This window comes from Elephas maximus, chromosome 9, assembly GCF_024166365.1.
Source record: "Elephas maximus indicus isolate mEleMax1 chromosome 9, mEleMax1 primary haplotype, whole genome shotgun sequence".
Taxonomy (NCBI): Eukaryota; Metazoa; Chordata; class Mammalia; order Proboscidea; family Elephantidae; genus Elephas; species Elephas maximus.
The window spans coordinates 66,656,487-66,683,919 of NC_064827.1; the positions used below are offsets into that span (position 1 = coordinate 66,656,487).

At 40.2% G+C, this 27,433-nt stretch overlaps 1 protein-coding gene across 7 annotated transcripts in view; it reads right to left on the reverse strand.

Moving 5' to 3' along the window:
* The window catches only part of ASTN2 (astrotactin 2), a 1,062,617-nt gene that overhangs the window by 744,925 nt on the left and 290,259 nt on the right, over positions 1-27,433 (reverse strand). Inside the window, exon 1 of one of the 7 annotated variants that reach the window (XM_049897089.1) lies at positions 3,309-3,494. The exons of the other annotated variants lie outside the window; for them this stretch is intronic. The gene's annotated coding sequence lies outside the window, so the exon portion shown is untranslated. Of the gene's footprint in view, positions 1-3,308; positions 3,495-27,433 lie in introns of those variants that run through there. 7 annotated transcript variants of the gene reach the window in all.

A 27,433-nucleotide genomic window follows, 5' to 3' on the forward strand; every position in this document is an offset into this window, starting at 1 on the left:
TGGTAACCACTAATAAATTTTGGTCTTTATACATTTGTCTTTTTATATGAGTGACGTCATACAATATTTGTCTTTTTGTGATTGGCTTATTTCACTCAGTATAATGTCTTCAATCTCCATCCATACTGTAGCATGTATCAAGACTTCATTTCTCCAATTGGTTGAGTAGTGTTCCATTGTATGTATGCACCACATTTTGTTTATCCATTCTGCTGATGGGCATTTAGGTTATTTCCACCTTTTGGCTATTGTGAATAGTGCTGCAATGAACGCTGTTATACAAGTCTCTTCTTGAGTGTCTGCTTTTGAGTTTTTTGGGTATATACCTAGGAATGGAATTGCTGGGTCATATAGTAGTTCTATACAAATGTAATTTTAAAAGCTTGTTTTATTTCAAATTTGCCTACCATGCCTTGACAAATTTGAAGTCCCAACCTTACTGAGAGTATTCTGATAGATTTGGGCAAATCTGTTACACACTTTTGGCTGTTTTTCCATCTTTCAGTTTGCTGTGCAAACCCATCTTCTCTCTCTATGCTTCTAAGTTCCTTCCCTCATTGTAGCTATCTGTGATTATTACAGATTGGTTTAGAACTCCATTTTTCAGAGTCTCCCTCTCTGCAATAGCCATATTTCATTTTAGAGTCTCTGGCAATGGAACCAGGAAAATCTCTTCTTTGGCATTAAAAAATATATATTTTTGTATACAGATTCATAAATTTTGGGTTATAATTTTTCATCTTTTGAGTTAGATTTTTTTCCCTCTGTTTAATAATATCTAGTGCTGGCAAGGGTTTTGCAAAATGGTCCTTTTCCTAAATAGCTGCAAGCAGTACAAATTTGTAGAGCCCTTTTGGGAGGCAACTTGGCAATACAAAAAAAGAGTTTTAAAAATGTCCATCCCTTTTGACCCACTTCTGGGAATTCACCCTATGGAAACTATCCTAAATATAGGAAAGACTTTATACAACTTTATACTCATTGCAATTTTATTTATAAATAGTGAAAAATGGCATATAATCTTATTATCCAACTTGAGGGAAATGGTGAATGATGTTGGGCTACTAAACTGACTTCATTGTTGTTGTTGTTAATTGCCTTCATGTCAGTGCTGACTCATGGCAACCTCATGTTCAAAGGAATGAAAGATTGCCTGGTCCTGAGTTACCTTTACAATTATTGGTATGCTTGAGTCAATTGTTGTGGCCACTGTGTATTCTGAACAACTTCCATCTAACCAAGTGGGCTCATCTTCCATCACTTTATCAAACAATATTCTGTTCTAATTCATAGAATTTTCACTGGCTAATTTTCAGAAGTAGATAGCCAGGCTTTTCTTCCTTGTCTGTCTTAGTCTGGAAGCTCTGATTAAATCTGTCTACCATGGATGACCTACTAGTATTTAAAATACCAGTGGCATAGCTTCCAGCATCATAGCAATGTAAAAGCCACCACAATATGACAAACTGACAGATAAGTAGTGGGAACTGACATTGCTGCTGATGAAATGTTATTATAGAAAACACTTATGATCCAATACAAATTATAAGAAAGAAGATAGACGCACATATTCTATATCAATAACCCTATTAAGTTGAATATAGAGGATATTTTGCTTATAGCATGGAGGGGTGAGGTGTTAACAAACCTATCCTTCTGCAGATAACAGCAATAAGCTCTGGACCGAAAAAAAAAAAAAAAAAAAAAAAAAACTACCTATGGGCTCTGGAAAGTAAATGAAAGATGGTAATTTTTGGAAAGGAGTTGAAATTTGGAGAAAACAGCCAGCATACAGTTAATTTCTCATTTTTGAAACTTTGTCTTGAGGGTAGCTCACAGTTTCAGCATGGCTCTGGGCAAATAAAACACCAATAGACATTTTGCTGTCTCTGGATGGTGGACCCTGGGGTGGATCCCAAGCCAACCAAGGGACCAGAGAGTGAGGGAGGAATCCAGAAAAGGAGAGATCCAGACAAGATGAACCCACAGTTTGTGTGTAATCTCTGCCCACTTCTGTGACTGACCTCTGAACCACACATGTGCATGGCAGGCTCCAACCAGTCCAGCTAAAGACAATAAATGATTGAGATATGAACTGCTGCTCACCAAAACAAAACATCAACACTCTTTAAAGAAACATAACAGAATATGAGGCAATGTTCACGATCATTAGCCATTAGAGGAATGCAGATCAAAACTACAATGAGATTTCATCTCACTCCAACAAGGCTGGCATTAATCCACAAAACACAAAATAATGAATGTTGGAGAGGCTGTGGAGAGATTGCAACACTTCTACACTGCTGGTGGGAATGTAAAATGGTACAACCACTTTGGAAATTGATTTGGCACTTCCTTAAAAAGCTAGAAATAGAACTACCATACGATCCAGCAAACCCACTCCTTGGAATATATCCTAGAGAAATAAGAGCCTTTACATGAACAGATATATGCAAACCCATGTTTACTGCAGCACTGTTTACAACAGCAAAAACATGGAAGCAATCAAGGTGTCCATCAACCGATGAATGGATAAATAAATTATGGTATATTCACACAATGGAATACTACGCACCGATAAAGAACAGTGAGGAATCTGTGAAACATTTCATAACATGGAGGAACCTGGAAGGCATTATGCTGAGTGAAATTAGTCAGTTGCAAAAGGACAAATATTGTTTAAGACCACTATTATAAGAATTTGAGAAATAGTTTAAACTGAGAAGAAAATATTCTTTTGTGGTTACGAGAGGGGGGAGGGAGGGAGGGTGAGAGAATGGTATTCACTAGATAGTAAATAAGAACTACTTTAGGGGAAGGAAAAGACAGCACACAATACAGGGGAGGTCAGCACAGTTGGACTAAACCAAAAGCAAAGAAGTTTCCTGAATAAACTGAATGCTTTGAAGGCCAGCGTAGCAGCGGCAGGGGTCTGGGGACCATGGTTTCAGTGGACATCTGAGTCAATTGGCATAATAAAATCTATTAAGAAAACATTCTGCATCCCACTTTGAAGAGTGGCATCTGGGGTCTTAAACACTAGGAAGCAGCCATCTAAGATACATCAACTGGTCTCAACCCACCTGGATCAAAGGAGAATGAAGAACACCAAGGACACAAGGCGATTACTAGCCCAAGAGACAGAAAGGGCACATGAACCAGCGACTACATCATCCTGGGACCAGAAGAACTAGATGGTGTCCAGCTACAACCGAGGACTGCCCTGACAGGTAACACAACAGAGAACCCCTGAGGGAGCAGGAGAGCAGTGGGATGCAAACCCCAAATTCTCCTAAGACTAGACTTACTGGTCTGACTGAAACTGGAAGGACCCAGGTGGTCATGGCCCCCAGACCTTCTGTTGGCGCAGGACAGTAACCATTCCCAAAGCCAACTCTTCAGACGTGGATTGGACTGGACAATGGGTTGGACAGGGATGCTGGTTAGGAGTGAGCTTCTTGGATCAGGTGGACACTTGAGGCTATGTTGGCATCTCCTGCCTGGAGGGGAAATGAGAGGGTGGAGGGGGTTAGAAGCTGACGAAATGGACACAAAAAGAGGGAGTGGAGGGAGAAAGCAGGCTGTCTCATTAGGGGGAAAGTAATTGGGAGTGTATAGCAAGGTGCATATGGGTTTTTGCGTGAGAGATCTGACTTGATTTGTAAGCCTTCACTTAAAGCACAATAAAAATTATTAAAAAAAAAAAGAAATATAACAGAATCCAAGTCGTCATATAATAAATTTATAACATGAAAAAATTCAACCCAAAATTACTCAGTATATTGTGAACTGGAAAAGTTTGATACATTACCAAGGAAAAGAACATCAGCAAAGGCCCATCCTAAGATAACCCAAATGTTGGAGTTATCAAATGTCATGGATTGAACTGTGTGTCCCAAAAATGTGGGTTAACTTGGCTAGTCCATGATTCCCAGTACCGAGTGATTGTCTATCATTTTGCCATCTGATGTGATTTTCCTATGTGTTGCAAATCCTACCTCTGTGATATTGTAGGGTTGCTATGAGTCAGAATCAACTCGATAACAACAGTTTTTGTTTGGTTTTTGGTATGATGTTGCTGAGGTGGGAACAGTGGCAGTTATGTTAATGAGGCAGGACTCAATCTACAAGATTAGGTTGTGTTTTAATTCAATGTCTTTTGGGATATAAATGAGAGAAACGAGCAGAGAGACATGGAAACTTCATACCACCAAGACACAAGAGCGAGGAAAATAGTGCGTCCTTTGGAACTGGGGTCCCTGCACTGAGAAGCTCCTGGTCTGGAGAAGATTGATGATAAGGACCTTCCTCCAGAACAGACCCAGAGCTGGCATCCTGAATTTGGACTTCTAGCCCACTGAACTGTGAGAGAATAAATTTCTGTTTGTTAAAGCCATCCACTTGTGGTATTTCTGTTATAGCAGCACTAGATAACCAAGACATCAGACAATGACTTTAACATAACTATTACATTTGGCTCAATTAGGTAAAGGAAACAAGGTTCATAATGAATAAAAATATAAGAAATATTAGCAAGGAAAAAAGAAATATAAAAAATGAAATTTTGGAAGTGAAAATTTTAAAAAATCTGAAAAAAAAAAAAAAACACTGGATAGGCTTAATAGAATGCAGATGGCACAGAAAATAAAAATTGTTTTTGAAGACAGATTCATAAAAATTCTCCATCTGAAGAAAGAGAAGAAAAACTGAAAAAAAAAAATTGAACAGTGTCTAGGGGACCCATGGGACAACATCAAAAGGTCTAAAAACAGATAACTGGAGTCAGAGAAGAAAATTAACCAAACTTAGCGTAAGATAAAAACTAACGGATTCATGAAGATCAACATCAAATAGGATAAACACGAAAAACAAAACAAAACGTGCCTACGTATATCATACTAAACTGCTGAAAACCAAACATATAGAGACATCTTTGCTCTAGCCATTGTAATAAGACAATGAAAGAAAAAGCATAAAGATCAGAAAGGAAGAAATGAAACTATTTTTGTTTGTAAATGGCATGGTTGTTTATGAAGAGAATCCTAAGGAATCTACAAAACTACTAGAACTAATGAGTAGGTTTAGCATGGTTGAAAGACAATAAGATAAATATATACAAATTAATTAATTATTAATTAATTATATTTTTACATTCTGGTCACAAACAGGAGCCCTGATGGCACAGTGGTTAAGAGCTACAGCAAACTATGGCTGCTAACTAAAAGGTCAGCAGTTCTAATCTACCAGCTGCTCCTTGGAAACCCTTTGGGGCAGTTCTACACTGTCCTATAGGGGGGGTCACTATGAGTCGTAATCAAACTTGATGGCAATGGGTTTGTTTGGTCACAAACAACTGGAAAATTAAATTTCAAAATCAGTTCCAATACTGCAAAAAAATTCCTAAAATGTTTAGTAATAAATTTAATAAAAGGAATGCAAGATTTCTTCAATGAAAACAAGAGAACGCTGGCAAGAGAAACTAAAAAATATGTAAATAAATGGAGGGATGTACCATGTGTGGATTGAAAGACTAGGTATTGGCAAGAAGTAATTTATCCTCAATTTTATCTATAGATTTAATGTAATCCTAGTTATAATCCCAGCAAACATTTCTTGGTAGAATTTGACAAGATAACCTAGAATAGTGAAAGTAATTTTAAAACAAAACAAAATTGGAAAACACACTACCTACCTGTTTTTGAGACTTAAACTACGGTAATCAAGACTATGTGATACTGGTTAAAGGACAGGCGTATGAATGAAAAAGAATAGAGAGTTCAAAAACATACACAATTGTTTTTTGAAAAATTTGCCAGAGGAAAGTCTTTTCAAGAAATGGTGTTGAAGTAACTGAACAGATAAGTTCAAAAAGAAATGTACATAGACCCTTAGCTCACATCACATGCAAATATTAAGCCAAAATGGATCATGCAACTAAATATAAAAGCAAAACTAGAAATACTCCAGGAGAAAACATAGGATAAAAATCTCTGCGACCACTGGAGTAGGCAACAATTTCCTAGATAGGAACCCAATGCATGAACCATAAAAGGAAATAATATACACATTGGTCTTTATAAAAATGGAAAAATTTTTGCTCCTCAAAAGACACTAGTAAGGAAAACACATACCACAAAATGGAAAAAAAGAATTTTGTAAAACATTTATCAGACAAAGCACTCGTATTCAGAACATATTACAAAAACCCTTATAACTCTATAATAAGGAGACAAAATGCCCAATTAAAAAATTGGCAAAAGATTTGAAGAAACACTTCACGAAGGGGAGCATATGAATGGCAAGAAGCACATGAAAAGATTCTCAACTTAGTAAGTCATTATGGAAATACAAATTAAACCACAATGAGATACGATTACACAACCATCAAAATGGCTAAATTTTAAAAAAGTTTGGGCTTATCAGTTTTGACAAGGTTTAGAGAAACTGAAACTCTCATTATGCTCATGAGAATATAAAATTACGTATCTAATTTGAAAAAACCTGGTAGTTTCTCAAAGTTAAACCTACAAGTACATGATCCAGACATTCCATTCCTATTTACCCAAGTGAAAACATATGTCCATATAAAAACTTGTACATGAATGTCCATAGAATCTTCATTCCTAGTAGCCAAAAGAACCAACCCAATGTATATCAACAGGTGAATAAATAAACAAGTTAGAGCATATCCAAAGAATGGAATGCTAATGAGCATTAAAAAGGAGCTATTGATATGTACAATAACATACATGAAACTCAAATCATTATGTTGAATGAAAGATGTCAGACACAAAAGAGTACAAATGGTATTATTCCATTTATATGAAATTCTAGAAAAAGCAATAAACAATCAACAGTGACAAAAGGCACATAGTGGTTGCTTGATGCTGGGCAGAAAAAAAGGGATATGCTTCCTACAAAAGGAAACAAGGAATCTATTGGAGGTGATGGAAATGTTTGAGGGTGTATAAATCTTTCAAAGCTCATTGAATTGCATCCTATCTATTGCTGCAGTTTATTGTATACATGTTATACCAAATTAAAGTTGAATTAAAAGTTGGATATAGAAACACAAAGTTTGTGAAGAAATTACAGCAAAATTTAAATGGTAACATTTGGATGACGGAGTTACTTGAAACTTTTTCTGTTTTCACTGTTGGGAATTTACAAACTTTCTTTAATGAACATATATCACTTTAAATTAAAAAAAAAAGTCTATGCATTTATCATATTAAGGCCAGTATCCTGTTTCTGGATAAATGTATGACTAAGGCAAGCATTTTAGTCTTAGACAATTTGTTTCCAATCTCAGACTTAAGGACAGAGAAGTAATCCCAGAGGGGTCATCTCTCCCACTTCTCTTCCACATTTTAGTCATGAAATTGGAACAGAGGCAATTCAATAATTTATCAGAAATTGTGTTTTTAGCAGAATAACTCTTCCTGCAGCTATCTCGAGAACTGAGGCTCTCATCAATACACTGCATTAGCTCTGAATTGTTTTGTGTATTCAAAGCTCATCACTGGTATTTCAAATAGCAGCAAGGTCACCCGTGGTGGACAGGTTTCAGTGGAGCTTCCAGACTAAGACAGACTAGAAAGAAGGATCTGGTGATCTACTTCTAAAAAACCCAGCCAGTGAAAACTTTATAAATAGCAGCAGAACATTATCTGAAGGATGGCACAGGACTGGGCAGTATTTCATTCTGTTGTACATAGTGTCGCTATGAGTCAGAACAAACTAAATGACACCTGATAACAACAACATAGCATACGTAATTTTATATGTATATAAAATTATTTTATTTAGAATCAGAATACCTGAGTTTCAGATTTGGTCCTTTTATTCTATGATAAGGGGAAGCAGTCAAGGAACCAGGTGATGAAAATCAAGTGTGATAAGTGCCAGGAGAGAGGTAAGCACAGAAGCTGTGGGAACTTATGGCATAGACTTGCTCCTACCATCTTGGGGGTGTCAGAAAAAGTGGTCGAGGTGAGAACTTAGACATGTGGAGGTGGAGGTGGAGGGAGGCATGAGAGTGGAGCAAAGAAAATCGTACAAGAGAAACAGGGCAGCTGACTCAGTTCTGCAGTGAGAGAGTTGAACCTAGAAAAAGGCTGTTGCCTGTTGTGGAGGGGAAGGGATTTCATGTGACCTATGTGTATCTGGGTAAATAGACATTTCTGAGGCATAATGGAGGCGCTCTAGGGCCTGTCTCCCATGAACTTTTCTGACCACTCAAGAATAAAAATGAATAAGCATACAAATAACTAAGAACAGCAGACTCAAATAACTGCTATCTTGAATAATATTTGTCATTTTGGGGTATCGAAACAAAAGACAAGGCTAAGGTACAAGGTTTCAACTGAAATTTTTCCTTTTGCACAATGCAAGGATAGGAGAATAATACTAGGTGGCAACTGGGAAGCTTGGCTCCAAAATCTTTGCTAAGCTCCTCTTCGGGAGTCAGGCTTATGCAGGAATTTGCCTGCCTCCCATGGCCTAATGGTTGTTCTATGGCCAATAGAGTTATTCTTGGATGATCATGAGTATGCTTCTTCTTTTCTTTTGAAATACCCCTTTGTTTTAATTTTTTACTTTGTTGTTATTGTTGAGAATATACACAGCAAAACAACCAATTCAACAGTTTCTACATGTACAATTCAGTGACATTAACTATATTCTTCGAGCTGTGCAACCACTCCCATCCTCCCTTTCTGAGCTGTTCCTCCTCACTGCCCCCTAAGGCTCCTATCTATCTTTCGAGTTGCTATTCTCACTTTGATTCCATATAGATAGTTCTTAAAAGAGCTTAATGCTCAAGGCAGACATGTTTTACTAGTTAAATTAGGCTATTTTGGGTTTTTAAGAAGATTTCAGGGATATTTTTGGTCTTAGATTTAAGATGAGTTCAGGGATATTTTGGTCTAAGGTTTAAAGATGGAAGAAATACACAGAGGCTCTATACCAAAAAAGATTGATCAACGCTCAATCATTTCAGAGGGTAACCATACGATCAAGAACCTATGATACTAAAGGAAGAAGTCAAAGCTGCACTGAAGACACTGACAAAAAACGAGGCTCCAGGAACTGATGGGATACCAACTGAAATGTTTCAACAAACCGATGCAGCACTGGAAGTGCTTGCTCATCTATGTCAACAAATTTGGAAGACAGCTATCTGGCCTACTGACTGGAAGAGATCGATATTTACGCCTATTCTAAAGAAAGATGATCCAACTAAATGTGGAAATTACCAACAATATCATTAATATCATATGCAAATAAAATTTTGCCGAAGATCATTGAAAAGCAATTGCAGCAGTATATCAACAGGCAACTGCCAGAAATTCAAGCTGGATTCAGATGTGGATGTGGAACCAGGGATAACATTGTTGATATCGGATGGGTCCTGGCTGAAAGCAGAGAATACCAGAAGGATGTTGACCTGTGTTTTATTGACCAAGCAAAGGCATTTGACTGTGTGGATCATAACAAATTACAGATAATATTGCAAGGAATGGGAATTCCAGAACACTTAATTGTGCTCATGAGGAACGTGTACATAGATCAACAGGCAGTCATTTGAACAGCACAGGAATATACCTCGTGGTCTGAAGTCAGGAAAGGTGTGCAGCAGGGTTGTATCCTTTCACCACACCTATTCAGTCTGTATGCTTAGCAAATAATCCGAGAAGCTGGACTATATGAAGAAGAACGGGGCATCAGGATTGGAGGAAGACTCATTAACAACCTGTGATATGTAGCTGACATAACCTTGCTTGCTAAAAGCAAAAACGACTTGAAGCACTTACTGGTGAAGATCAAAGACCACAGTGTTCAGTATAGATGACACCTTAACATAAAGAAAACAAAAATCCTCACAACTGGACCAATAAGCAAAATCATGGTAAACGAAGAAAATATTGAAGCTGCCAAAGATTTCATGTTACTTGGATCCACAATTGACGCCCATGGAAACAGCAGTAAAGAAATCAAATGATTCATTGCATTGGGCAAATCTGCTGCAAAAGACCTCTTTAAAGTGATAAAAAGCAAAGATGTCTCTTTAAGGACTGAGGTGGGCCTGACTCAAGCCATGGTGTTTTCGATTGCATCATATGCATGTGAAAGCTGGACAATGAATAAAGAAGACAAAAGAATTGAGGCCTTTGAATTATGGTGTTGGTGAAGAATATTGAATATAACATGGACCACCAGAAGAACGAACATATCTGTCTTGGAAGAAGTACAGCCAGAATGCTTTTAGAAGCAAGGATGGTAAGACTTCTCACATACTTTGGACATATTATCAGGAGGGATAAGTCCCTGGAGAAGGACATCATGCTGGGTAAAGTATAGGGTCAGCAAAAAAGAAGAAGACCGTCAATGAGGTGGACTGACACAGTGGCTACAACAATGGGCTTGAGAATAACACAACTGTGAGTATTGTGCAGGACAGGGCAGTGTTTCGTTCTGTTGTACATAGGGTTGCTATGAGTTGGAACTGACTCTACGGCACCTAACAACTACAACAACAAGGTTTAACGATTATCTCAGGGCAATAGTTTCAGGGCTTCATGAAGCCTTCATGGCTCCAAAGGTCTGGAGTCCATGAGAATTTGAAATTCTATTCTGCATTTCCCCCCTTTTGATCAGAATTCTTCTACAGAATCTTTGATCAAAATGTTTGGTAATGGTAGTTGGGCACCATTCAGTTCTGCTGGTCTCACGGCAAAGAACGCAGCTGTTCACGGAGGCAAGCATGATTATTCTTAAAAAGTGTATTTGTGTGCATGTGTATGTTGCGGGGTGGGGAGCTGACATCAGTAAAGAAAAAAAAGTATTTTCCCATTTATCATTTACTTAGGCCCATTTAATAGCTCTGTAATTTAAACAGAATGTCACATAACAGATGTGTAAGGCCTCACGTCTACGAGATGACATTAAAAGTGGATTCAAAATCGCCTCTTGAGTTTTGTACCCAGTACTCTTCCTCTATACCCCTTCTGCACAATATGAAAACTCTTAAGAACAGTGACTGCTAGAAATAATGGTGAGATTTTCAAAGCAATCAGGGCCTCAGGCACGTGAGAAAGACAGGAAAGGGGTCCCTATTTAGGATGGGGAACCTCAGTTTCTCCTTAGCTGAGAAAGGTTCACCATTCTCTGTGGCAGACACATGAAGTACTGTGTACAAATGCCAAACATAATTACCTCAGATCCAAGTGAAATAGATTAAATCCAATTTGCTATTTGCATTCTCTCTTCTCCTTCTTGAACAAGTTTAAGGTTTTAAACGACTCTGGGAGAGGGAAAAAGCAAAGTACGAAAGAAAAAGAAGAAAAAAGAAAAATGAAGATGCTCTAATCCCAGAGGTGTGCCAATAAAGATGTTTTAGTTAAGAGTGGGGGGTTTCCCTGTTTTAGTTAAAAGTGTTATACAGGTAGAACCATTTTTAAGAACCCTGTTATGGAAAAAACATAATTCCACTCCTCCTATTCTAAGGGCAAAAAGGCCAGACAATTTTACTGTTATTCAAAGGAATTCACTGGCAGGTTATATAGAATGACTAATAAACTAGACATTAGGATTCCTGAGTCTTCACTCTGGTTCTATCAAAGTTGCCATGTGGTTTCAGCTAAGACATTTCACTTCTCTGTTTTTCTCTTCTAATAAGAGAAAAAATAATTTTACCTTTCACATGTATTTTGCAAAGCTACCAATAGGTTCATATGTGAGAGTTTCACATGGGCAAGCCAGATTCTTGATAGTCTATCATGAATCTGCTACTTCGTCAGTCTCATCCATCTCAGAAAACATCATTTCCAATCATTCTCTTACTCAGGCCAAAACATAAGAGTTATCACTAATTCCTTTCTTTCTCTCCCAGAGAAGGGCCAACCCATATGCAAGTCATGTTGTCTCTACTTTAAAACATATCCTACATTCTGATCATTCCTCATTCCCCTGCAGTGACAACCTTGGATTAAGCTACCATCTTCTCTCTAGTTGACTATGACATGAGCATTCTGCTCCCTCCCTGCTTCTACTTTTATATTAAAAAAGCCTGTTCCGCAAGCAATAGCTGGAGAGGTCACTTACAAATGTAAATCAAACTGTCATTGGTCTGTTCATTAGTCACTGGTTGCTCATCAGTCTTACAACAACACTCCAAAACCCTCCCCACAACTAGATCCTAATCATGCAATCCCAGGCTGTTCTCCCATCCTCTGTTTTTTCCCCCTCCTTCTCACTCACAGCACTCCACTCACCTCGTCCGTCTTGCTGGGCAATGAACACAATAAACTTGTTCCTGCCTCAGGGTCAGGATGTTGCTCTTTCCCCTGCCTGAAATGGCTCTTCCTCACTTCATGCAGGCCCCCCTCTCAAATGTCACTTCCTCACAGAGGTCTTTCCTGACCACCCTATCTGAGATATCCACTTCCTCCACCTCCATCACACTCTATCCCTTTAGCTTGCTATATTTTTTTTCTTCATAGCATTTATTACTATTTGAGATGGTGTTGTATCTTTGTTTATTGCCTCTCTCTTCCATTAGAATTGAACCTTTAAGAGATTGCGACTTCTGTCTTTCCACTACCACACTCCATACCTAGTTGAGTGCCTGGTATATGTAGGCATTCAATAAATGTTTGTTGAATGAATGACCAAATAATGCATGTGAAAACATCTGGAAAAGTTTTAAGCTGCATAGTTGAAAGAAAAATGATAAATTATCAGCTTTGCCTGCCTGCTACAAAGAGAAGAGGATTTACATACGGATTTGTAAATTTCTTGCAAACACATAAACTTTTCAAGAACTCACATATTTTGTTAAGTGTGGAGCTCTCTTGGGAAAGGAAAGAAATGAATTTCATTTTACTAGACACGGTGTGTTATTTTCTAAATTGCTCTGGGTTTCCCAGAGAATGGCTTCAGGATTAGAGAGTGAGAATACAGGGCTTGCTATAACCAGGAAGGAAAGGCCCTACTGAGGACCTGATGAGCTCCCCCACTGTGTTCTGATAGTAGGGAAGACAAGAGAGGGGCCTCCAGAGACCTTTACCCCACTCTCCAGTACTACCCTCATTTTACGCCTTCAGTCATTGGTTCCAGAGTTTTTCACTTCATAGTCCTAAAGCCTACCCTTCATAAATGACTCAACGGCAGTTTGGTTCAGTTTTTACACTGGTAGAGAGAATATGATTGGGGGCTAGATTTGGAGTTCAACTTCTTTCTTGCTGTATGACTTTGAGCAAATTACTTAACCCTTCTGAGTCTTTTTTGTTTTGTTTTGTAATATGAAAAACAGAGAAATTAATTTCTACCTTGCCAGCTCTTCTCTGAGATGAGGCATTTGAAGGAGACTGACATGAATTAGGAGATCCCATTGTGACATAGTCCTTATCCTGAATCTCACAGAAAGTATTGAGGACTGACCTTAGAGGCTTTTCTGTGGGTAGCTTTTGATAGACAGAGGTGAATGGACAAAATGGCACTGGAAATTGAAAATATAAGTCCATTCCAACTCCACAGCTATTACTTCACATTAAAGGAAATGATATCTATTCAGAGATTTTGCAATTGTAAAATGCTAGACAACTGCAAAATATCTTGGCTTCTATTGAGTATGGAGGAAAGATGCAAAACTCTGAAATGGAAGAAGGCCATGGCTCTTGGGAAATATTTATCATATCTCAGTTTTGTGAATGACTAAAATCTCTACCTTTCCACACACATTCTGAACACTTTCCACAAAATGTGTTGTCACGCAATGATGACAAGTATTTGGTGAGTGTGTCTGCTATATGCCCAGTTCCCAGGCTCAGACCAGTTCTCAGATCTGAACCCACCAACTGAATGAGGGCCTAGGTTTCCATGAAGAAGGACTCTAACACGACAGCAAATGTATATGTTAATGGTTCCTCCAGGTCTTCCTCAAAGGGACTTATGGCCACTTATTTGGATAACCATATACTGGGTTAAAGGTAACATCCAGGCATTTCAAAGATAGTTGATACAGGGTTCAAGATGACATTGCACTCATGAGCCCAGGGTTCAATCATGACCCCCCTACTTAGAGTGGGTTGTATATGGATGCTGTTTAATAAAATGAAGTCCTGACTTATGTAAGTCAGGACTAAAGCCTCCATTTTAAAATGGAGGTCTGGCTCACAGTGGGATAGTCATTTTCTAAGCCCCCAAATGTATGACTGAAATGGACATACTTGGTAGTTGGCAGAACCCTCCTCCCGTTCTCTTTTTTGATCTCTGGAGTAAGAACTATCACAGAGGGGAACACCAAGTGGGAGTTTTGGCAGGTGCCCCCACCCCCCACCCAGAGAGGAGACCAAAAACAATATCTTATCCTGAGGAAAATGGAAGCTGTTAGCTTTACCTTTAAAGACCTAAAGGACGCAGTGGTAGTGGTCTCCATCATAAAAAAAATCATTTAATTCACCAGTCTGGTCCCTCAAAATTCAGATAGGTCCAGGTGGATGACAGTGAGCTACCACAAACTCAAATAAAAAGTGGACCCAGTTACAGTTGTCAGATATGGTGTCTATGCTACAATTAACACAGAGCCTTGAATAATAGTATGAGGCCGCTGATTTGAAAAATAATTTTTTTCACCTCCATCTTGGAGGAGGATGAGAAGCAGTTTGCAGTCACATGGAGAAGGCACCAATATACATTCACAGACTTGCCCCAGAGCTATATTAATTCTCTGATTCTCTGTCTTAATATAGTCTGAAAGGACATGGACCACCTGGACATTTTGCAGAATATCACACTGGTCCACTATATGGATGATATCATGCTGATTGGAGCAGATGAATACGAAAGGGAAATTATGTTCAAGGACTTGTAAAATATACGTTTTCCAGAATGTGCAAGATAAATCCTATGAAGAATTAGGAGTTTATCACACCAGTGAAGATTTCAGGGTTCAGTGGCCTGTGGAATGCCATAACATTCCTTCCAAAGTGAAGAACATATTTTTGCATCTTACTCCTCGCGCCACCAAAAAGAAAGCAGAATACTTGGTAGATATCTTTGGTTTTTGGTGGCAGCATATTTCACACGTGGGAATATTGCCCTGACTCATTTTCTAAGTGGCACAGAAGGCTGCAAGCGATGAGTGGATCACAGATCAGGAAAGGCTGTGGTGCAAGCAGCCCTCCCGCTTGTACCATATAGCTTAGTGGACCCTGTGGTATAAGACGTATCTGTGGTAGTAAGATCCTGGGTGATGTAAATGGTTAACTGCTCTGCTGTAACTGAAAGGTTGGGGTTCGAGTCCATGCAGAGGCACTTCAGAAAAAAGGTCTAGTGATCTACTTCTGAAATATCAGACATTGAAAACCCTATGGAGTACAGTTCTGACACAAATGAGCTTTCATGAGTCAGAATCTACTGGACAGCAACTGGGTTACTGGTGGTAGCAACAGACACTGTATGGAGTTTGTGGCAAAAGTTGATGTAATCCCCTAAACTTCAAGAATAAGGCCACACCATCTGCAGCAGAAAACTATGTGTTTTGGAGAGAAGAAAAGCTCCTGGTCCTATCAAGGGACCATGCAGCCAGAGCTGCCCATCGTTAACTGGATTCTGGCTGACCCACCAAGCCATATGGTAGAGTGCCAGTCTCAACTTAAAATGGAAGGGGCAATCCAAAATCAGGACCAAGGAAAGTCAGAGGGCACAAGTAAACTGCAAAAGCAGATGGCCCCAATCCCATGTCACTCACCACTGTTGTATTGGTGCCTTTCACCCAGCTTACACTTATGGCCACCTGGGGTAGAGGGATTAATAATCTACTGATGGTGGCGGAAAAAGCTTGTATATGGATACAAGCCAAATATGGACTGCTACTGCACAATGGGGAGAACCCTAAAGGGTGCATGTGGTCATCCACTTTGTGTGAAAAGGGAAGAGATTCAAGGTAAAATGTACAAGAATGCTGGTTTGATTGGCCGTTCAGGGTCCTGGAAGGAAAAAAAAACTGGCACATAAGTGACAAAGTTGTCTGGGGAGTTAGGTATGTAGATAGATTCATGTGACTGGGCATGAAGAGTAAAAATCTTTGTATTGAATGTTAGTGTCAACCATAGAGCATCCACCACAAAAACTGTATTAAGTAATCAAATAGACACAAGATAATGTGATGTCAGCCAGTCTCTACCATCAGAAACCCTCCTGCTGGCACAATGGCTGCCATCAACACAAGATCCCTATAATACTGCCTTGGACTAAAGTACCCATTTTACAACAAAGACATTATGACATACCTTACTACCCAAAAGCAATCTGTCTGACAGAGATATGTAAAGGCCTTTTGAAAACACAACTAAGGTGCCAAGTTGAGAAGAAACCCGAGAGAATGGGGTGCCATCCTCCAGGATGTGGTATATATCCAAAATTAGTGACATTATATGGTGCTGTGTCTGCAATAGGTAGAATACATGACTCTTAAAAACCAAGAGATTAAAGTGAGAGTGGCCTGCTCACTATAATTCCTAGTGACCAACTTGGGGACTGTGTGCTTCCCATGCCCACAACTTTAGCCTCTGTGGGTCGAAAGCTCCTGTTCCCCAGAGAGGGAACACATGCACTAGGGGATGCAGGAAGAGTCCCATTAAACATTAAGCTACCTGGTTACATTAAAAAACAAACAAACTCATGCCAAGAGACTAGCAGGCATAGAAATGAGTTGTCATACTGTCAGAGGCAACTGACTCTGGTCAACAGGAGGAGGCAGGACTGCGATTACACAATACAGGCAGGGCCCAGGTGATCCCCTGAGGTATCCCTTGGTGCTACCTGTCCAATGCTGATGGTAAATAGCCAAGTGCAACAGCCACAGCCTGAGTAGCTCATGGTGACCAGGGGCTCAGAATGAGAGTCTGGGTCATCCCAGAAGATAAATCGCCTAGCTAGCCGAGGCACTAGCCAAGGGTAAGCTAATGGGAACAAGAGAAGGGGGGTAATGACTATAAATTGTGGCCTCAAGACCAGCTGCAACAGCAGAAGCTGTAGGTTACCCAGTAATCCTCCTCTTATATGTTTCCCCAGGAAAAGAGATCAACCAGGAGTTGTTTTCATATGTGGTAAATTTATATGAAGCAAGTGGTTCTGAGTGGCATAAGAAGTAAACTGTAATGTATACTGTACCATGCTGCCCAGACCTGTCCTTTAGGACCAAGCATTCATCCCCTCACTGCTAAGAGTGTTGGCTGAGTCCCTCTCAGGAAGCTGATCTTAGCTGAATGGAACTGCACTCCCAAGGTTTTATTGCCTTCCAGGAGTTAGCCCATACATCCAAAGACTTGTATGTGCAGAGGTATAAAGTCCTGGCCCCCTTGCCATGACTTCTTGTTGTTAGGTGCCAACGAGTCTGTTTCGACTCATAGTGACCCTGTGTATGACAGAATGAAACACTGCTCAGTCCTGCGTCATCCTCACAATCTTTCTACGTTTGTGCGCATTGTTGGAGCCACTGTGTCAATTCATCTCATTGAGAGTTTTCCTCTTTTCACTGACCCTCTACTTTACCAAGCATGATGTCCTTCTCCAGGGACTGGTCCCCCCTAGTAACATGTCCAAAGTATGTGAGATGAGGTTTCACCAACCCCGCTTCTAGGAAGCATTCTGGCTATACTTCTTTCAAAACAGATTTGTTTGTTCTTCTGGGAGTCTATAGTATATTCAATATTCTTTGCCAACACCATAATTCAAAGGCATCAATTTTTCTTTGGTCTCCCTTATTCACTGTCCATCTTTCGTATGTATGTGAGGCAACTGAAAATACCATGGCTTGGGTCAGGTGCACCTTAGTCCTCAAAGTGACATCTTTGCTTTTTAATACTTTAAAGATGTCTTTTGCAGCAGATTTGCTCAATGCAATATGTCATGACTTGGGACTACTCTAACATGCCGTCCTTGCTCCAGAACTCCCCTTGCAACAGGCTGAAGCCCCATTACAACTGTACTGCCAGTCAGCTACTCCCTCTGTCCAATCTTCCCTTCTGTTTTCGTGCCTGAGAACACTCCCAGGAAAACCTCTTGCATGAAAATTTCTGTCTCAGAGTCTATCTCCTGGGGAAGGCTCTCCCTAGGAGGTGATGTAGACATGAGACCTGAAGATTCAGTAGGAGTTAGATAGATAAAGAAGTGGTAGAGGGAGGGTATTCAGGCAGCGGGAATACCATAAGCAGTGACACTGAGGTAAGAAACAGCGGGGGGTGGTGTCTCAGGTTGAGTTTTCTATAGAAGCAAAACCAGTGAAATGTATATATATATATATATATTTATCCCAAGGAAATGGCTCATGTGGTTGTAGAAGCTGGGAAGTTCCAAGTCCGTTGGTCATGCTAGAGGTTAGAGGCTTCTCCTGATTCACACAGCAGCAGGGGCTGATGAACCCAAGATCAGCAGGTCAGATGGGCAGGCCACTGGCTCACAGGCTACAAAGGCTGATGAATCCCAAGATCAACAGGCAATATGGCAGGGCACTGGCTGAAGCCCCAAGAATCAGAGGTCAGATGATAAGGAGCCAGATGCAAGGTTCAGAGCAAAAGTCAGCCTTGCTGGAACATTCATTTATATACTGGAGATAGCTCACACCCCCAAAGAAATTCCCCTTTCAATTGATTGGCTGCTCATAACAGATTTCGTCATGGATGTAATTACATCAGATCACAAAATGGAGGATGACTACATCATTATGTAACTGCCAAACTACATCCTAACTGCCAAACCACTGAGAATCATGGCTCAGACAAGCTGACACACAACTTTAACCATCACAGACAGCCAGTTCACAGCTACGAAAATAACTAGCAAAACAAAGCATGGGTAGAGAAGAGCCCTGAGAGGCGAATAGGGTCAGATGTTGGTTAAGTTGTGGAGTTTGATCCTGTGGGCAATGTGAAGCCACCAGGTGCTTATGATCCCATCCCCCTTCCTAATTGTTCAACACCGACTTTAAGAAATCAAGAAGGAAGCCCTGGCCATGGTTATCAATTGGTTATGGAGTCCCTCAGTGATGCAAACAGTTAACATGCTCAGCTGGTAACCAAACATTGGCAGTTGGAGTCTACCCAGAAGATCCTTGGAAGAAAGGCTTGACAGTCTACTCGTGAAAACTCAGCCACCGAAAACCCAGTGGACCACGGTTCTACTTCGACATATACGGGGTCACCGTTAGTCCTAGTCAGCTTAATGTTAACTTTTTTTTTTTTTTTTTTTTAATGATTGAGGAAAAGGCAAAGAGAAATGACGATGGAACTTCTCTTTTCACTTTTAGTGGTTCAGACACATGCATAACTCAATGCTCCACACAAAACATGTCTAGCTCTCTGGAGCCTGCTTACAAAGCTTTCAGCCTTCAACTACTTTTAAGCTGACTTTGATCACTCACTTAGACGAGCACCAAAAAAGAGAGAGACCGATGAGTAGAACAAAGCTACAGAAGGGCCTGCAATCGGTGACCTGCAGGGTCTCTCTGGCCCTGAGATTCCATGATGGAGGGAGCCAAGGGTGGGAATGCATTTCCCAGTGCCTGGTGTCTTTCACTTAATCATGCATCAGAATCACCTGGAAGTCTCGCTAAGACACAGATTGCTGGGTCCCATGTGTTAGTGGCAGCGTCCAATAATTCGTATTTCTATCAAGTTCTCATGGGAAGCTGGTACTACTGGGTCAGAAACCACCCTTTGTCACTGTCACGGAGCAACGGGGACTCAGAGTCAGACCTTGTGGGTGCCACTCCAAGATCAACACCTCATGCTTTAGCAGCCTACTTCAGTGAGGGGGCTGATAGGTGTTGCAATTTAGATCCTGGGCTTTGCAGTTTGATCTGGTTCAAATGCAGGCTCTGCCACTGACCAGCTACATGATCTTGGGCAAGTGGACCCCATCTCATGAGCCTCAATTCTCTTACCTGTCAAATGGGGGTAATAATAATAATACCTACCTTACAGGGATATTGTGAGGATTTAATTAGGTAACCTCTGGAAAAAAATGGTTGTGGTGCTTGTCACAGAGTAAGCCCTTGGTTAACAAGGATACCATGACAACATTCGATGTCAAGTGTGGGCCAAATATAAGAGAGTGTGTTCTACTGTGTTCTAGCCATTTTTTTTTTCAATTCAAATATTCATCTTTGGGGTCTCAAAAAGCATTAAAAGGCAAGCAAAAACAGATATTCCTTCTGTAAGTGGGGCTTCTCTCCCCATCCCTCTTCTCCTCAGATCCTTCTCTATGGCTGCTAGTCACCTTGTTTAAATTTGGTTTTGGACTTCCCTGGGAGTCAGTTTCACATTCTCTTACCCACAGACCCTCACGTCAGCTCTGTGCCAAATGAGGGAGTAGCAATATTCTTGTCTGTGGTATCTATAACGTGCCCGTTCGTGTTTTTTTTCAGGCTAATATAACCACAGCAGTTAGCACAATGCCTGGTGCATAATACAATGTACAAACAACATTTGTTGAATTAAACTTAAAGAATTAATTAAAATTAATTTAGTTTTAAGAGGAGACTGAGATTTCAGGTCCACGTGTCTACCACTGGGTCAATGTGTGGCCTTAGGTAAGCTACCCCTTTCTCCATGCCTCAGTTTCTCACCTGTAAAAAATATTTCTCAGGCCCTTCCAGCTTAAGGTTAAAGCTACGGTGCAGTGGACAGAGATCTGAACTGAGAGTCAGTACACCAGGGTTGAGGGACCAGGTATGTCACTAACTCACTGTGAAGAAGTTGCCTTCTCTCTCTGTGCCTCAGTTTTTCCATCGGTATTATGGGATGATTTCTAAGTAACCATCTCCTACCCTGCTGCCCTGAATTTTTTACAATCTTTTATTTGAAGTCTTTTTAAGGTTCAAGGTCAAGGCCTTTGAGCAGTTTCTGGAATGGTAAGAGAAGAAGTGTCTTTCCTTCTATCCTGAAGCAGTCACATTTTACTGGAGGCCTCTGTGATCTTGCTGGATGAAATCTCCCATAATGACTCACAGCAATAATGATCACTCATATTGCATGCAATCATTAAAATAAGTTGCATCATATTACTCTCAGCTCAGATACTATCTTTTAGATAAGAGTTTGCTGATGCTTTAACAAAACAAATGCAGGCAAGGAGGGACTTCCATTTGAGTCATACCCTTAGATCTTCCCAACATGCACCTTCAAACTCTAAAGGGTGGTTGCTTAAGGTACTGAAGACAGTACTGGATCTGGCTTTAGAACATGGCTTCAATGCCAAGTTCTTCTATTTCCTGGCTGTGCCGCTGTTGGCAAGTTACTCAGTCTCTCTGTATCTCAGTCTCCTAGTCTGTGAATGTTTCTCTGCTCACCTCATTAGGGTTGTTGCAAAGATCACCCAAGATAATGGATGTGAAAACGTGTTGTAAACTGTTAAGCTCTCTAAAAACACAAGGCATTGCCATTATGGTAATAAGAAGCAAATGGCACATAAATATCTCACAAGCATGGACTGGGACAGATTATTTGTAAAGTATTCCCATCCAAGAGGAATTACAAACTTCCTAATAATCTCTTTCCAAATCTTATCTTCAGACTCCCTTTGTCTCCCCTGTCATTTCTTCTTAATATCTCCTCTCTTGCATAGCGATTTATTTCTGAACTCTGAGTGGCATTAAAGGAGACAGTTGTTTAGAAAAATACACACCTACGTATTTTATACAGAGACATAAACAAAATGCAGTCAGGGTGACTCAATTCTAAACCAAGATATTAAAAAATATACATCTTCTTGGTGAGTCTGTTGGAGCTGCTTATACTAGTGATACTTAGTCGGAAATTAGGTTTACCAACTCCATTCCTACACGTGGCCTCAAACCGGGTCACACGTGGCAATTAATGTGGAGAGGGAAGAAATGAACAGGCTCGATGCATTTTTCTTTATTCACCTTAAAAAAAAAAAAAAAGAGTTTTACAAAGCCTTTTGGAGTCTCTCTTGGCTAAAAAGGAAATCCTTTTGCCATTAACTGTTCCTGCAGAGAGAGCTCGCTAGCTGCAAGATCATGACGAGGGTAAGCATTAATTAAATCTAACTGCGAGAGAATAATTATGTACACATATCCGTCAGGGCAAGTTGTCACTATCCAGTAACAAAGTTGGATACAAACTCCATCAGCAGAACTGTCAGGCGGCTGTTAAAAGGATATAAATGTGTCCCAAAAGGATCATTTCATTTAGGGGGGGAAAAATTGGATTGCAAAGGATTAATGAGGCGAGGGGTTTGTGTTTTCAATTGGATATAAAATGCAAACTGAGTAAGTTGTGATATCATCATTTAACCTTAATGTTTAGCTACACTTGGATTTCTAACACGTGGTGGAGACAATTAGACCTTGTACCTCAAACCAACATTTTCCAACATGAAATGAGATTAAAGGTTAGTTTTTTTTTGCTTTTTTAAAGTTAAATTGCACAAAAGTTTACAACAAAATCATAAAATCTAATTCACACAAATGGCGTATTCTTAATAATAATTAGGCAAGAAAATGAATGCAAATTCCCACCAGGCTAATTAAGGGATTCTGGAAAGGGCCCTTTTTTGTTGCTGCCTTCATTTCTGCCAAATACAGGTCTATGCTGAGAGGCCTGTGTATGTGCAGAGACCCCACAAAGGTGATGTGAATGCAAGCCTTGGAGGGAGGCACTGCAAACAGGCAGGGTCATAATGTAGGAGAAAGGGCAGCAGCACTGGAAGAGGGCCATTCTGAGTTTGCATGCAGGTTCCACCCCTGACTAATTGTGTGAGCTTAGACAACTTGCTTCATGTCTCTGAACATCAATTTCCTTTACAAAATAAGAATTAAAGAAGAGCAGTTGCAATAATAGGTCCCTGAGTGATATGCTCACTGCTAACTGAAAGGTTGGCAATTCAAGTCCACCCAGACCTTGCAAATTCTATTCTTGAAACTCTCTGGCATGTGCGCAAGCCTGAGAAAGCCTGCTGTAGGCTGAAAGACCATGTGGAGGAGAACCAATGTGCCCTCGGTTTGTCAGCCAGTCCTCAGCTGACTGAGTGACCACAGATGCATGACCAAGGTCAGCAGGGCCTGCCCCACCCAAACCAGAAGAGCTTCCCAGCTGAGCCCGGTCCAAATGCTTAACTTGAATTAATAGCTAAATAAATGGTTGTTGCTTTTAAGTTACTAAGTTTTTGGGTGTTTTATTGTGCAACAAAAGCTAACTGACATGATATTGTATCATTCCAATAAAAGAAATATTCTAGAGTTGTGCCACCAGGCCCCACCAGGACCTGGACCCACAGTCTTCCTCTACAGCCTAAGCTACTGGCTTTTGGTTGCCTCTCCACCCCACCAGGCAAGACAGAATTGACTGAGAGTTCGATGACATTTCAGACAAACAAGGAAAACCGCCTGGAGGAGACATACACTCTCAGGAATGCAAGCTTCTCTGAAAGACACAACAGGGAAGATTTATGGAGGCAGCTTCGTGCTCTGACTGCAAAGCAGCCCTCCCATGCCTCAGTCCAACACAACCAGGGGGTGTCTGGGCTGGTACTGACAGTGGTACTGAGCCCAGCAGCATCTCTTGGGAGGGGCCTGTGGTCAAGAGAGAGAAAACCAGAGCCCCAGGGAAATGGTTCCTTGATCAAAGATGCATGCCACCATCTATTCTTGGTGTGAAGACTCTGATTTCAGTATATAGCTAATCTATATCGTGTTTTCAAGGAGCATTTCCACAAGCATTCTAGCACGTGATTTTCATAATATCCCTGAGAAATAGCAATGGCAGGTATTACCATGCCCTAGCTATTGGTAATAGAATCCTGAGGTGATTAAGCACCTTCCCTGAAGACCCACTGCACATAAGACAGAGCTGAGATCAAACCAGGATTTTTTAACTCCAAATTATGGACTGTTCACTAGACAACAATGCTTCCCAATCAAACCAATAATCAAAGACAATTTGACTTGGAGGAGAGCTGTGGAAATCATATAGCCCATCACATCTGCTTTCCAAATTAACAATAACAAAGACTTATTAGGTATTTATCACATTCTAATTCTAATCTTCCCAACCGCCCTATGAGGTGGCCAATCTTGTGTATTTTGCAGATAAGGTAATGGGTGAAGGTTTAGTGCGTAAGTGACCTCCCAAAGTTGAATAGGTCAGCAGCAGAGCTTGGATATGAATCCATCTCTGTCTGACTTCAAAACCTGAGCTTGTTGCCACAAAGCCGCACTGCATCTTCCATAGGGATACTGAGGCCTGGAAAGGTGAAAGTCTTGTCCGAGAGCATACAGTCAGTTACTTAATCATCCATTAATTCATCAAGCATTAATTGAGCATCTGCTATGTGTCAGAAGTTAGGCCAGTCCATGGGAACAAAAGCATGGCCTAAACGTGGTTGCTGAACTTGAGAAGTTTAATTACGGGATGAGATGAGAGGTGGCCACAAATTACTCTAATAAAAGGTAATAATAACAAGTATCATAAGGAAGACAAGAAGAGGCCAAAGCTTGGAAGAAGCATGGCTTTCATTTGGGAAAAATCTGAAAAGGCCTCATGAAGAAAGAGGCTTTAAGGCTTTGCTTTGAAGGCAGGACAGGCTTTGGGCATGTGGCAATAGGGAAGGTGGGGGTGAGAAATCAAGCAGGGAACATGGCACAGAGGTGGAGAAAAGGGGGGTCGTCATCATTGGCTTATGCCTAGACTCTAGGTAGCTGGTCTCCCTGGTCAGTCTTCTTTCCTTCCCCTGAAACTGTCTTAGGGCAACAAGTTGAACTTTTTTTTTTTTTTTTTTTTGCTCTAATCTTTTTTTCTTTTTATTATTGTACTTTAGATGAAGGTTTACAGAACAAACTAGATTCTCATTAAACGGTTAGTGCACATATTGTTTTATGGCACTGGTTAACAACCCCACAACATGTCAACACTCTTCCTTCTCCACCTTAGGTTCCCTATTACCAGCTTTCCTGTACCCTCCTGCCTTCTAGTTCTTGCCCCAGGGCTGGTGTGCCCCTTCAGTCTCATTTTGTTTTATGGGCCTCTTTAATCTTTGGATGAAGGGTGAATGTCAGGAGTGACTTCATTACTGAGCTAAAATGGTGTCTGGGGGCCATACTCTTGGGGTTTCTCTAGTCTCTGTCAGGCCAGTAGTCTGGTCTTTTTTCACGAGTTAGAATTTTCTTTCACATTTTTCTCCAGCTCTGTCTGGGACCCTCTGTTGTGATCCCTGTCAGAGCAGTCAGTGGTGGTAGCCAGGCACCACTTAGTTGTACTGGACTCAGTCTGCTGGAGGTTGTGGTAGTTATAGTCTGTTAGTCCTTTGGACTAATCTTCCCCTTGTGTCTTTAATTTTCTTCATTCTCCCCTGGTCCAGATGGGGTGAGACCAGTGGAGTATCCTAGATGGCCACCCACAGGCTTTTAAGACCCCAGACGCTACTCACCAAAGTAGAATGTAGAAATTTTCTTTATAAACTATGTTATGCTGATTGAGCTAGGTGTACCCCAAGACCATGGTTCCCACAGTCCTCAGCCCAGTAATTCAGTCCCTCAGGGAGTTTCAATATGTTTATGGAGCTTCCATGACCTTGCCTTGGACAAGTTGTGCTGGCTTCCCCAGTATTGTGTACTGTCTTACTCTTCACCAAAGTTACCACTTATCTGTTGTCTATTTAGTGTTTTTCCATCCTCATCTCTCCCCTTCCTTGTAAACACCAAAGATTGTTTCGTTTTGCGGGTAAACCTTTTCATACAGTATTTTTCCTTTTGTGATGGACTTATTTCACTCAAAGTAATGCCCCCAGACTCATCCATGTTGTGAGATGCTTCGCAGATTCATCATCGTTCTTTATTGTTGCATAGTGCTCCATCGTGTTTATGTACCATAGTTTGTTTATCCATTCATCTGTTGATGGGCATCTAGGTTGTTTCCATCTTTTGGCTATTGCAAACAATGCTGCAATGAGCATGGGTGTGCATATATCTATTTGTGTAAAGGCTCTTATTTCTCTAGCATATATTCCTAGGATTGGGATTGCTGGATCATATGGTATTTCTATTTCTAGCTTTCTAAGGAAGTGCCCTATCATTTTCTGAAATGGCTGTACAATTTTGCATTCCCACCAGCAGTGCATAAGAGTTCCAATTTCCCTGCAGCCTCTCCAACATTTGTTATTTTCTGTTTTTTTGATTTATGCCAGTAAAGCCAGGGTGAGATGGTATCTCATTGTGGTTTTGATTTGCATTTCTCTAATAGCTAATGATCATGAGCATTTCCTCACGTGTCTTTTAGCCACTTGAATGTCTTCTTTGGTAAAGTGTCTGTTCGTTCATTTCCTTTGCACATTTTTAATTGATTTGTCTTTTTTGTTGTAGAGGTGTTGGATTTTCTATAGATTTTAGAGATTAGATCTTTGTTGGATTTGTAATAGCCATTTTTTTTTTTTTTTTCCCCCAGTCTGTAGGTTCTCTTTTTACTCTTCTGGTGAAGTCTTTTGATGAGCATATGTGTTTAATTTTTAGAAGATACCAGTTATCTAGCTTATCTTCTAGAGTTTGTGTGTTGTTAGTTACGATTTGTATCCTGTTAACGCCATGTATTAGGGCCTCTAGAGTTGATCCTATTTTTTCTTCTAAGATCTTTATAGTTTTGGTTTTATATTTAGGTCTTTGATCCATTTTGAATTGGTTTTTGTGTACGGTGTGAGGTATGGGTCCTGTTTCATTTTTTTGTAGATGGACATCCAGTTTTGCCAGTACCATTTGTTAAAAAGACTGTCTTTTCCCAATCCGAAGGGCTTTGGGCCCTTGTCAAAGATCAGGTGACCATAGGTGGATGGATTTACCTCTGGGTTCTCAATTCTGTTCTATTGGTCAATGTATCTATCGTTGTACCAGTACCAGGCTGTTTTGACTACTGTAGCTGTATAGTAAGTTCTGAGGCCAGGTAGTGCAGATCCTTCTACTTTATTCTTCTTCTTCATTAGCTCTTTATTATCTGGGCTTCTTCTCTTCCATTTAATATTAATGATTAGTTTTTCCATCTCTTTAAAGAATGTTGTTGGTATTTGGATCGGGATTGCATTGTATTTTGTAAATTGCTTTGGGTAGAACTGTCATTTTTACAATGTTGAGTCTACCTATCCATGAGCATGGTATGTTCTTCCATTTATGTAGATCTCTTGGTTTCTCGCAGTAGTGTTTTGTAGTTTTTTTTTTTTTTTTTTGTATAGGTCTTTTACATCCCTGGTTAGATTTATTCCTAAGTATTTTATTTTTTTACAGGCTATCATGGATTGAATTGTGTCCTCCCAAAATATCTGTCAACTTAGCTGGGACATGAGTCCCAGTATTGTGTGATTGTCCGCCATTTTATGTGATTTCCCTATGTGTTGTAAATCCAATAACTAATAAGATGGATTAGCA